The sequence below is a fragment of the Balaenoptera physalus genome (assembly GCF_965194825.1).
Source record: "Balaenoptera physalus genome assembly, chromosome: 17".
NCBI lineage: Eukaryota > Metazoa > Chordata > Mammalia > Artiodactyla > Balaenopteridae > Balaenoptera > Balaenoptera physalus.
This window is the reverse complement of record NC_138895.1, coordinates 7668566-7682298: the sequence shown is the minus strand read 5'-3', so window position 1 is coordinate 7682298 and position 13733 is coordinate 7668566. Positions and strand designations below refer to the sequence as shown.

The window sequence follows — 13733 nt, the reverse complement described above, 5'->3', positions numbered from 1 at the left end:
TCCAGTGGCTGGGCTTAGTCATACATTTTTGCACTTGAATACTCTGTATTTGAAATTATTTTTCTATTGATGAAATCCCTTGAACAAGATACTGCAACTTTCATTGCCCTGTAGTTGAATATTTTATTTGCTTATTAGAGCAGGATTGTTTTAGAGCAGGATTAGAGTAGGATTGTTTTAAATACTATTATTTAGAGTAGGATTGTTTTAAATACTACAAATACAGGGTAAGAGGCAAACTAAGTGGTATAGGAATGAGGTGTCAGCCTAGAAGCCAGAACAACCGGGTCCAGTCCCAGCCTTGTCTCACATCAGTCACATTACCTTGAGCAAGACGCTGATCTCTTTCTCAGCCTCAGCTTTCTTTTTGCCGCTTTGAGAATGGTATAAATATCTGTTGTGTTCATGCCACTGGATTACATAATAAGGTTATGAATGTTAAGGTAATTTGCAAATGCAGATTTTAGAGCTTAGTTTTGTCACCTCTGTAATGAGAAACCAGATGAAGAATACAAAATGGAAGATAACTAAATCCTATAATTTCTCTATCATCAGTATATTTTAAAAGATATAATGCTGTTTCAAGGCTAATATTTTATTGTGTATATGCTAAATATAATGTTTGACAAGACACACAACAACATATATGGAATTATTTTGGGGAGGAAAGGTGACAATAACTACCAGTAAGATGTGGGGGAGGACCTTTATTTTTTATTAAACTTTTGAGAATACTTTTAGATGTACAGAAAGCTTGTGAAGTTAGGACAGAGAGGTCCCATATATCCCACTCCCTGTTTCCACTATTATTAACATCTTAACTTATTATGGTACACTTGTCTCAATTAATGAACCAATACTGATGCATTTTTATTAACTAAAGTCCATTGTTTATTCAGAGTTTCTTAATTTTTACCTAATGCCCCTTTTCTATTCCAGGGTCCCATCTAGGATACCATATTATATTTAGTTGTTATGTATCCTTGGGTCCTTCTGCCTGTGACAATTTCTCAGGCTTTCCTTGTTTTTGATGACCTCAGCAATCTGGGGGATTCCTGGTTAGGTACTTTGGATAATATCCATCAACTGGGATTATCTGACGTTTTTCTCATTTTCAGGTTGGGGTTCTCGGTTTGGGAGAGGAAGATCACAGAGGTGAAGTGTCCTTCTCATCGTATCTTGTCAAGGGTGCCCAGTAACAACATGACTGATCACTGTTTATGTTGACCTTGATCACCTGGCTGAGGTATGGATAACGCACTTGATTCATGTTGACTGACATTATGGAAATAAGTGTTAGACACGTGGAATCTGAATTCTATTTTAATTTCATTTGCATCGAATAGAATGATTATTGGAGCCTGAAGTCTTCTCTTCAATGTGGAGCTCAGTCAGCAATCTAGGATTACTCTGCCTAAAGTCATAAAATAGACTAATAAAACATGATAGGTGTAATTGGTAAATTATAAAGCAGTATATATGTTAGGTTTAAAATATTATTCTGGAAAGAATCCATCTGCATCAGTGTGCTAGGATAATAATAATTAGCTTTACAGGTTAATGGAAAACTAGTGTTATTTATGAAACACCATAAGGAACGATTCATTATTCCTCATGGTATTAATTTTGCAAATACCTGGAAAACCTGCTTTAATTATCAAAATTGTACAAGCCTTCTCCCTGAGCCAGGGCTCGATCCTTATTCTGCTTTTTTGTCAAATCTATTCTAATCTCTCTTCACTATGTATCACCCATACTTTTCTGACCAGGGCTGCTTCCTTAACCAGTTTTTCTTACCACTATCACCAAGAGATATGCCATCAATTGCTCTCAGAATAAGTAGTTTCCATTTATTTGACTATGAAGTACTAATTAAATATGGTAACATTGACAATGTAACCTATATCCAAGCATAGCAAAATTGTATGTGTAAAGGCTAAAAATTAAAAATCTTGAACATATTGACAGGGTAGATAGTTATATTCTTGAGCTTACCGGAAAAATTCTTTAGTGATGGCTTGACATTTGTGGGGCGGTGGGGGTGAAGAGACGTTAACATATGTTTGCCAAATTACCTTATTCACTCAACCTAAATACACTGTTATGTACCCAGTTTGAAATAAGTAATATGTTTTCTTTTAATACTGAATAACCAGGACTAAAACTACGAACCAGTTAAAAATAATTATACTTGTAAGATTATAGGACTATGGGATGACTGGATTCCACTGATGTTACCAATAGTTAAAAGTTCATAACAATACAGATAAAAATATAAACCTCTTACTAATTTCAAACTCCAGAAAATATCAAAAATTAATACATAGATATTTTCTAATTGAGAACTTAAATGCATAGATATAAAATAAGTTCCATTTGTTTTACAGAAAATACCATAAAGCAATATTATTATGTAACACAGCTAGGCAAGGAGTGAGGGAAGGCTAAGAACAAATAAAATTAAAGTTACATGGATAGGTATTTTTTATAGTAAGATTCTGATACTGAAGAATTTTTACATGTAGTATTCGTTCGGTGCCTTGTATTTACCATTGGTCTTCCAGTAAGAATCAACCATCCTGTATGTTTTACTATTTAGACCAAATTTAGTTTTTAAAAAAATAATAATTAAATACCAGTGCCTTAGACTAGGAGTGTTCTATCACTCACTATGTGAAATAATTATTTATTGAAATAATTTTCATAGACACACTTGTTTTTCATTATTGAATTACTTGCTTTTCAGACTTACATTCCTGTTTCAGAGCTTGCTGCATGGTGTCATATTGGAAATGGATTCTCCCAATGCAATGGAAGAAGAATGCACTGGAAATAGTTACGTGGTACAGTTTCAGATGATGGAGCATGATGGGCTTTTCTTTAGATTGCATGGTTTAGGGTAATTTGTTTAGGACTTTGTACTTACTAAATACTTCATCTGGCACTGTATCTCATGCCAATTTTCAAACTAGAGGGAGGAAATGCACAGCCTTGAAGATTCTCTTATACCTGGCAAGTCACATGGTCCCATCTTCCAAACACTGACTTTGCAGCCTTTCCCCCACTCGGACCTTTCCATTTCTTCACTGTGGCACCTGTTGTTAAGGTGCCTAGTTAAGACTTTAGTTGCCAAGAGTAGAGTAGAACCTTTACCAAGATTCACCAGTTATTAACTTTTTTTTTTTACTTGATATGAAAAATTTATTGAATGAGAAACAAGAACAGGGAGACTTCAAACCCAAAACTGGTATAAAGTTCAGAGGCATGGCATTACAGGATAGCTTCTAAAGTGAAAAGGAGGATGTTGTTTAGCCTTTGCAATGATTGGTTATTACATTGGAGGTTTCCAGACTGCAGGAGTCTGGTGAAAAGTGATTATCTTATACCATTTGGGGAAGATGACTTAAGTTTTATGATTATCAAAGACATTGACAAGAAATAACCTAAATTACATTTCACTTACGTTCATGAAATGAACCACTTAGTTTTGCATAAGTAGCTTAAAGGGTTTTTGTCAGCTTGAGGGGTTTTTAAACCTGGCTTCATTTCATTTTATTTTAAAAGAAGTATCAAAATAACTTAAGACAATCTAAAGGTCCAGTAATAGGAATTCATAATATAAATTACAGAATTTCCATATGATAGACGACTATGCAGTTATTTATAGCCATGTGGGGATATTAAACAACATGGAAAAATGTTTCCATGATTCTATATATTGGAAATGTGAACACATCTGCCCTGACCACACCCTGTTGTGAGCAAAACAGCCTCACCCACTCCTCTTGCAGCCAGGGAGGGGGGCCTTGCTTTACCACATGTTTCCTCCTTCCACTGTTGTTGATTGGCTCAGGAGAGTAACAGATCCCAGGGTAACCAATTAGTAGACCTGCCAGCAACCTATTATCTGTATGCGCTGGATGAAACACAGCAGGGCAAAGTTTGAAATTTGTACTAAAAACCCAGAAATCATGAGGCAATAAGAGTGAGAGTTCAGTTAAAAGGCAATAAGGTAGATTAAAGATTGAGAAACTGCTGTAAGAAGTAGTAAACTGAAACTATGAGGGAACAAAAATTAAGAATAAGTAGACAGAGCAATTGAAGGCGGGGCAAACAGGCAGATGGAGGGCAGCCAACCATGCTGTCAGCACAGCTCTGCAGCAGGGACTCCAGCTCCTGCTGTGGGGCTCTTGGCAGATGCCTGGGCTCCAGATCCAGACTCCAGCCCTTTGCACAGGAACCTGCCCTAACCTGGCCCCTGTTCATAGATTTCCAAGACAATTTCCCTGTCATTCTTTGCAAATCCTTTCAGGATGGCCTCAGTGGATCTCTGTCTTGCAACTGTTACAAGGGTGTGTAGATTATGAGCCCAATTTTTTTTTTTTAAATTCTTCAATTTTATTTTATTTATTTTTTTATACAGCAGGTTCTTATTAGTCATCAGTTTTATACACATTAGTGTATACATGTCATTCCCAATCACCCAATTCATCACCCCTCCCCCCCACCCCGCCGCTTTCCCCCCTTGGTGTCCGTACATCTGTTCTCTACATCTGTGTCTCAATTTCTGCCCTGCAAATCGGTTCATCTGTACCATTTTTCTAGGTTTCACATATATGCGTTAATATACTATATTTGTTTTTCTCTTTCTGACTTACTTCACTTTGTATGACAGTCTCTAGTTACATCCACGTCTCAACAGATGACCCAATTTCGTTCCTTTTTATGGCTGAGTAATATTCCATTGTCTATATGTACCACATCTTCTTTATCCATTCGTCTGTAGATGGGCATTTAGGTTGCTTCCATGATCTGGCTGTTGTAAATAGTGCTGCAATGAACATTGGGGTGCATGTGTCTTTTTGCATTATGGTTTTCTCTGGGTATATGCCCAGTAGTGGGATTGCTGGATCATATGGTAATTCTATGTTTAGTTTTTTAAGGAACCTCCATACTGTTCTCCATAGTGGCTGTATCAATTTACATTCCCACCAACAGTGCAAGAGGGTTCCCTTTTCTCCACACCTTCTCCAGCATTTGTTGTTTCTAGATTTTCTGATGAAGCCCATTCTAACTGGTGTGAGGTGATACCTCATTGTAGTTTTGATTTGCATTTCTCTAATAATTAGTGACGTTGAGCAGCTTTTCATGTGCTTCTTGGCCATCTCTATGTCTTCTTTGGAGAAATGTCTATTTAGGTCTTCTGCCCATTTTTGGATTGGGTTGTTTGTTTTTTTGATATTGAGCTGATGAGCTGTTTATATATTATGGAGATTAATCCTTTGTCCGTAAGCCTTTGTCCGTTGATTCGTTTGCAAATATTTTCTCCCATTCTGAGGGTTGTCTTTCATCTTGTTTATGGTTTCCTTTGCTGTGCAAAAGCTTTTAAGTTTCATTAGGTCCCATTTGTTTATTTTTGTTTTTATTTCCATAACTCTAGGAGGTGGATCAAAAAAGATCTTGCTGTGATTTATATCAAAGAGTGTCCTTCCTATGTTTTCCTCTAAGAGTTTTATAGTGTCCGGTCTTACATTTAGGTCTCAAATCCATTTTGAGTTTATTTTTGTGTATGGTGTTAGGGAATGTTCTAATTTCATTCTTTTACATGTAGCTGTCCAGTTTTCCCAGCACCACTAATTGAAGAGGCTGTCTTTTCTCCATTGTATATCCTTGCCTCCTTTGTCAGATTAGTTGACCCTAGGTGCGTGGGTTTATCTCTGGGCTTTCTATCTTGTTCCATTGATCTATGTTTCTGTTTTTGTGCCAGTACCATATTGTCTTGATTACTGTAGCTTTGTGGTATAGTCTGAAGTTAGGGAGTCTGTTTCCTCCAGCTCTGTTTTTTTCCCTCAAGACTGCTTTGGCTATTCGGGGTCTTTTGTGTCTCCATACAAATTTTAAGATTTTTTGCTCTAGTTTTTCCCTTTCTGTTTTCAAATTTTTCTTTGTCTATAATTTTTGCCAATTTGATTACTATGTGTCTCGGCATGTTTCTCCTTGGGTTTTTCCTATATGGGACTTGCTGCACTTCCTGGACTTGGGTGGCTCTTTCCTTTCCCATATTAGGGAAGTTTTTGACTATGATCTCTTCAAATATTTTCTCTGGTCCTTTCTCTCTCTCTTCTCCTTCTGGGACCCCTATAATGCGAATGTTGTTGCATTTAATGTTGTCCCAGAGGTCTCTTAGGCTGTCTTCATTTTTTTTCATTCTTTTTTCTTTATTCTGTTCCACAGCAGTGAATTCCACCATTCTGTTTTCCAGGTCACTTATCCCTTCTTCTGCCTCAGTTATTCTGCTATTGATTCCCTCTAGTGTATTTTTCATTTCAGTTATTGTATTGTTCACCTCTGTTTGCTTGTTCTTTAATTCTTCTAGGTCTTTGTTAAACATTTCTTGCATGTTCTTGATCTTTTCCTCCATTTTTTTCCCGAGGTCCTGGATCATCTTTACTGTCATTATTCTGAATTCTTTTTCTGGAAGTTTGCCTATCTCCACTTCATTTGGTTGTTTTTCTGGGGTTTTATCTTGTTCCTTCATCTGGTACATAGCCCTCTGCCTTTTCATCTTGTCTATCTTTCTGTGAATGTGGTTTTTGTTCCACAGGCTGCAGGACTGTAGTTCTTCTTGCTCTGCTGTGTGCCCTCTGTTGGATGAGGCTATCTAAGAGGATTGTAGTTATTAACTTTTTGAAACATTTGCTTGCTCAACCTCTCTCTTTCTTTATACACACACACACACACACACACACACACACACACACATTTTGGCTAAACTATTTAAGAGGTAGTTTACAAGCATCGTGATACTATACTCCTAAATATTTCAGATGTATCTATCAGCAAGTATAGTCTGCTGTATAACCACAATACAACCACCAAACTCAAGAAACTTAACATAGATACAATACTATTATTTAATATATAGCCTATTCAAGTTGTTCCATTTGTGTTAATAATACAGTTTATCATTATATTTCAATGTTTTATTGAAGTATAATTACATACTGTAAAATGCACAGATTTAAGTGTACAGTTTAATGTTTTGATAAATGTGTACCCTCATGTAACCAACACCCCAATCAAGATATAGAGTATTTCTGTAACTCAAGAAAGTTCTTTATTGCCCCTTTGTAGTCAACCCTCTTTCCTCTACATCTCTTAGAGGAAACCACTACAGTATTTTTTCCTTATAGATTACATTTGCATAAATTTCACATCCAGTGTGTATTCTTATGTGTTTAGTTTCTTTCTCTCTGGACTTGGATTCTGGTATCTGTAAATAAAGCTTTATTGGAACACAGCCGTGCTCATTCAGTTGTACAGTCTATGATGCTTTCACACAGTAAAAACAGCACTGAGTAGTTGTGACAAGGCTTGCTTGTAGTTGCTACTTGGTGTACTACAAATTACTGCAATCCAATTATAACTTAACAGCATTTTGAATGTCATGCTCATTATTGTGACATAGCATTTAATTATTTATTTTTTTATTAACAGTGCCTACTCAACATGTCAAAATAAGGAAAGAAAATTTGGGTTTGAATGTTGTACTTTTATGAAAGAGTGGGGGGTGAATTATTTGTTATCAAATTAGATGGCAAAGCATTGTGTTTATTATGCAGTGACACTGTAGTTGTGCTAAACTAATACTATATACATCAATATTATTAGATTAGGCACTCTTTATAATAGTCCCATGCACAGAAAAGCAATTTTCAGAAAAACTGGACATTTCAAAATGGAATATCTCATCGAAACAAAGTTTCTTTAAAAAATTTAAAATATTGAAATAAGGCTGAAGTCAAAGTAAATGCTCATTTTGTTAACCAAGCAAGGAAAACCATTTACCAATGTTGAATTAATTTAATTGTGTTTGATTGCAGCAGATGAAGAAATGTGTCCAGAGAAAATAAGCTTAATTAAGGCTATTAGTCTTTTAGTGAGAACAGTTGCTGGAAGAAGTAAGGACATTGAGGACAACAGATGGAGTAAACATACTTTCCATATTCCTCCCACTGAGTACAATACATCTAAAATCCCTGGATATTATATATTGAAAAGCATAAGAAGACTCTGAAAAGTGGAGAGAAGAAGGCAGACTGGATAGGGAGCTTAGGACCCAAAGAATGCTGAGTTCCCTGACCTTTTCTTTCTGCCTCATCTATCCCACACTGGGACTGGAGAAGCTAGCACCCTAACAATGCCAATGGGAACACACAAAAAAAACAAACAAAACAAAACCAAGGAAAGCATGCTCTCTCTAGCCAAAAGGCCTGGAAAAGGGCTACTTAGCAAGACAGAAACTTTTAGATAATAACGGTTCTACTCCAGCCAAGCACCGCAGAAGCAGCTGTGGCCAAGTCTTACCCATCATCAAAACTGGAGTGGAGAGTCTAGGTGTGTAACAAGGTACCCCAAACCACCTGCCATTGTTGTGTCAGAGGCTGAGGGGGGAAACAGGATCTTTGTCCATACTGAGTGGCAATGAAGAGCCTGTGGTGTTGGTGAAAATGACATGGGAGCCTGGAATTCATCAACACCTGGTGACCTTGTGTCAGAGAAAGCCTAGAGGAGGGTCACGTCTTTAACCACCTCTCAGAGAATATGAGGCCAACCCTCCTCCCAGTGTCAGTGGGGACCCATCATTAACAAGGACCCTCCCCCTTCAAGTTGTCAACAGAATCCTAATGGAGAATCTGCATCTAATTCCACTTGGCAGTAACAAGGTGGAGTTGTTCCCCAACTGGAATTATGTCAGGGGGCGCTTGCTAAAATACAAGGCTTATATAAGACCCAGAGTCTCACAGCATATGAAATGTCCAGATTTCAAAAGAAAATCACTTGTTATACTAATAACCTGGAAAATCTAAATCTGAATGAAGAAAGACATCATTAGATGTCAACACAAAAATAACACAGATGTTAGAATTATCTAACAAGGATTTTAAAGCAGCCTTCATTAAAAAGCTTCCACAGGTAATTGTGAACACCCTCAAAACAAATGAAAAATAGACATTATCAGCAAGAAACAGAAGATATAAAGAAGAATCAGGTGGAAATTCTAGAACTGAAAACTACAATAGCCAAAAAATAAAGTCAATGAATAGTCTAACAGAAGAAAAAGTGTATGTGATGATAGAACAATAGGAGAGAGAGAAAATAGACTGAAAATAAAAGTGAACAGAGCTTCAGGGACCTGTGGGCTATAACAAAAAATCTAACGTTCATGTCATCAGTGTTCCAGAAGGAGAGGAGAAAGAGAATTCAAAGAAATAATGGATTAAGTTTCTCCAAATTTGGCAGAAGATATAAACTTACAGATTCAAGAAGCTGAGTGAACCCCAAAAAGGATAAATCTAAAGACACATCATAGTTAAACTTCTGAAAATTAAAGACAAAGAAGAAAATCGTGAAGGCAGTCAGAGAGAAACACAGCAAACAATTTGAATGATAGCAGATTTCTTATCAGAAACCATGGAGGCCAGAAAGAAGTAGCATAGCATTTTTCAAGTGCTGAAATAAGTCAACCCAGAATTCTCTATCCAGAGAAAATATTTTCAGGAATGAAGAAGAAATTAAGACATTCTCAGATTGAAAGGAAAACTAAGAGAATTCATTGCTTGTAGACCTACTGTAAAAGAATGACTAAAGAAGTCCTCTAAACAGAAAGGAAATGATAAAAGAAGGAAATTTGCAACACCAGGAAGGAAGAAAGAAGAAGAGAATGAACAAAAATGTGAGTAAATATACAACTTTCCTTCTTCTCTTGCATTTTTATAATTATATTTAATGTTTGAAGCAAAAATTATAACTGTGTAATGTGGTCCTCTGTTTATGTAGAAGAAAAATTAAAGCTAATTATGTTATACATGGGGAAGGGTAAATGGACATAAAGGGAAGTAAGGTTTCTATAATCTACTAACACATAAAATGTCGACATTAGTAGACTGTAAGTTATGCTAATATAGTATAATATGCAAAGTAACTACTAATATAGTTATGGAAATAGATAAACTTAAAAACATGGATAAATCAAAATGGAATTCTAAAGAAAGTTTAAGGAACTGACAAAAAGATAGGAAAAAAAAGAAACAAATGAAAAACAGAGAGAGCAAACAGAAAAAAAATAAAATGGCATAATTAAGTCTCAACCTATCACTAAATACAGAAAATGTAAATAGTCTGAATATATTGAATTAAAAGATAGAGGTTGGCATAATAGATTTAAAAAACAAAAAGAAAACATGATCTATTTGCTATCTATAGGAAACTTGCTTCAAATATAATGATATGTGTAGGTTGAAAGTGAAAGGATGAACTGAGATATACTACACAAACACTAATCAAAAGAAAGCAGGGGTGACTATATTAATATCAGATTAAGTGGACTTCAAGGCAAAGAAAACCACTGGAGACAGAGAGTCAATCCACTAGGAAGATACAGGAATCCTACATTTGTATGCACCAAAAAGCCAAGCTGCAAGACTTGTGAAGCGAAAACTGATAGAACTGAAAGGAGAGAGACAAATCCACAATTATAGCCGAAGCCTTTAAAACCCCATCTCAACAACTGACAAAACAGCTAGACAGAAAATCATCAAGGATAGAACTCAACAGGACCATCAACCAAAAGGATCTAATCAATATTTATAAAGCACTCTACCTACCAACAGCAGAATATACATTATTTTCATGCATCCATGGAACATATGCTAAAATAAATATTTTCCTGGGCCATAAAACAAATCTTGACAAATTTAAAAGAATTGAAATCACATGGAGTGTTCTCTCTAACCACAATGGAATAACACTAGAAATCAAGAACAGGAAGAGATCAGCAGAATCCCCAAACACCTGGCAACTAAAACAGCACACATAAACAATCTGTTGGTCAAGGAAGAAGTCTTGAGACAAATAACAAATACACTGAACTTAGTGAAAATGAAAGCAAAACATCAAAAATTGTGGGGTGCTGCTAAAGCAGTGCTTAGATGAAAATCTGTAGCCCTAAATGCTTACAGACAAAAATGGAAAAGTCCCAAATCAATAATCTAAGCTCTCACTTCAAGAACTTAGAAGATAAAGAGCAACATAAACCCATAGTCGAGGAGAAAAAAAAAGAGCAAAAATCAATAAAATTGAAAACAGACACACAATAGAAAAGTCAATGAAACATAAGTTTTTATTTGAAAAGATCAATAAAATAGACAAAACTCCAGCAAGATTGACAAATAAAAAGACAGGAGAGAAATTTCTATTATCAGTTTGAAACAAAGGATCACACTACAGAGTTTGCATACATCGAAAGAATAAGAGAATACTCTGAGCAACCCTAGACCCATAAATTTGACAATTTAGATGAAATAGATTAATTCCGTGAAAAGTACATAAACTACTCCAACTCATCCAATGAACAGTCCAATAAAGACTAATGAAATTAAATTGATACACACACATATATATGTATACACACATATTAATCAAATAGAATAAAAACCCAGAAATAGTTCCATATAAGTATGGCCAGGTTGTAGTAGAAGGAGAGGCTCTCTGGAAGCAGCTGGTGGAGAAAGGAGTGTGGCGGGCAAAGATGATTCAGGCAATCCTGGTTTTCAAAAACCACGGGAAGCCGCGGCTTGTCTGCTTCTACCAGCGTTTCCCAGAAGAAATTCAACAGCAGATTATTCGAGAGATCTTCCATCTAGTTCTCAAACGGGATGACAACATCTGTAACTTCTTGTGGGGTGGAAGTTTGACTGGTGGGTCTGACTACAAACTCATTTATCGGCATTATGCTACCCTCTACTTTGTATTTTGTGGGGATTCATCAGAGAGTGAACTTGGGATCTTGGACCTCATCCAGGATCTTGTGGAGACTCTGGACAAGTGTTTCGAAAATGTTTGTGAATTGGATTTGATCTTCCATATGGATAAGGTGTGCTACATTCTTCAGGAGGTGGTGATGGGCAGGATGGTGTTGGAAATAAACATGAATGAAATCGTGGCTCAGACTGAAGGTCAGAACAGGCTGGAGAAATCCGAGGGTGGCCTTTCAGCAGCGCCCGCCCGGACCGTGTCCACCGTGAAAAACATCGGCCTGCTGGAGATACCTCGGATTATCAACACTGGCGATCTCAACATCAAGGTCCCCAACCCGTCGCAGTTTGTCTGAGGGTAGAAGACGGCTGAACTGAGTCCTTGGAACCAGCAAAGCTGAGCCAGTCCTGCAGCAAAACCCGATGTGCGCCCTAAAGGAGTCCCGCCTCGGGCCCTGGCCCCTGCTGTCCCAAAGCGGGAAGGAGTCCTGTGTCCACTGCCAGCCTGTGCTTGCTTCTCACATGCGCGGCCTTGCCCCTCTCTGCTACACGCGGCCGCTGCAGATGTGAGGGGTCCTGGCGTCCTCAGTGGGGTGCAGGTGCCCAAGCCACTTGCCCCCTTTACCTGCCATGTGTAGCCACTCCCAGGGATTTCAGACTGTCGTGAGAACAGACCCTCACCACGAGGATGTTCTCCGACTAGAGTCTTCAACTTTAGCACCGCGAGGCTCCCTGTGGTCCTGTAGCATTGACTTTCCCTGGTGAGGTGCCGTAGCTAGAAAAGGGCTGACCCTCTAGATTTGGGGATGTGGTGAGTGGCAAACAAGGGCAGGATGTCATGAGGTCCAGAGTTGCCTACTGGCTCTACTAGAGTTGGCACACCCAGGATCCTTTTGTATAGCCACACTGTCTCATCACCACCTCCTGCGGCATACACTCTCCACTGCCACAGCCCTGGCTGGCCCTGCTCTCCCAGGTGTTTATGTGCAGGACACAGCACAAGTCACAGGCCTGTCCTTTGCCTGCCCCCCACGTTTCTGCCAACAGGGAGGGCACACCCCACAGCCAGAGGGGTCCCCCTCAAAGGGGAGGAGCCCCGTGTCTGCAGAAGGCAAAGCTGACAACATGTGGAGCATCTCAGAATCACGACTCTTCCAGGTTTAAAATACATTCTCCTCCCGCGGAGCAGACGGGCCCGTTGCTGTGTTATGGACGATGAGACTTTGTCCAGGAAACCCACTGCTGTCTACACCAGCTTCTGGAGCGTGAGAGCCTGAGCTGGGGTCATGTGTGCTAGAGCCGGCACAGGGGCAGGCTGGGGACGCGGGCAGCGTGCCGGCTGAGACCGGTGGCGGTGCAGCGTCTTCTCCCCCGTGTGCGAGGGGGCCCTGCCTGAGCTCCCTCTGGGCACGCCCTGCTCCCCTCAGATGACAGTCCCCTAGAGCTAGCTGTGGAAACCCGTAAATGTTTACATGTGATAAGAGTCTTTCTTCCTGTGGTTAACTTAGAGCTGAAGCTCCTCCTCGGAGTAGTGCCTTTTACTCCTGCGCTGCCTCGGGGCCAGGTCTCAGGTGTGATGTTGAGCTGCCTTGAGATTAGGGAGCTCGCTGCACCATCATGGTAAAGTCTCCCGGCCTGGGAGCTTCTCGTGCCTGCCGGCCGGTGGCCCAAACTGTCTCGTCAGGCCTCCTGATGCTGTCGCAGAGCCCATCTGAGATGGTGCCCGGCAGGACCATGGTCAGGACCACGTCTTTTCCTGCTTTGAACCGTGCTTCTTGTGGTTGGTGCTCTTTCCTCCCTGTAGCCTCTTAACCTCAGTCTTTTGGAACATCTACGATAACTACAGAGGTGGGCAGTGTTGGTCAGAAGAGTTTACTTTTTTTTTTTTTTTACAGACATTTCAGCATATTCACATCC

General features: G+C 38.8%; 1 pseudogene across 1 annotated transcript; it reads left to right on the top strand.

Moving 5' to 3' along the window:
- The first annotated feature begins 1738 nt into the window (after nt 1-1738).
- LOC309646583 (AP-3 complex subunit sigma-2 pseudogene) lies at nt 1739-12441 on the top strand (annotated as a pseudogene). Its single transcript, XR_014268652.1, has 2 exons — nt 1739-2899; nt 7884-12441. The product of XR_014268652.1 is annotated as an AP-3 complex subunit sigma-2 pseudogene (transcript).
- Nucleotides 12442-13733: the final 1292 nt, after the last annotated feature.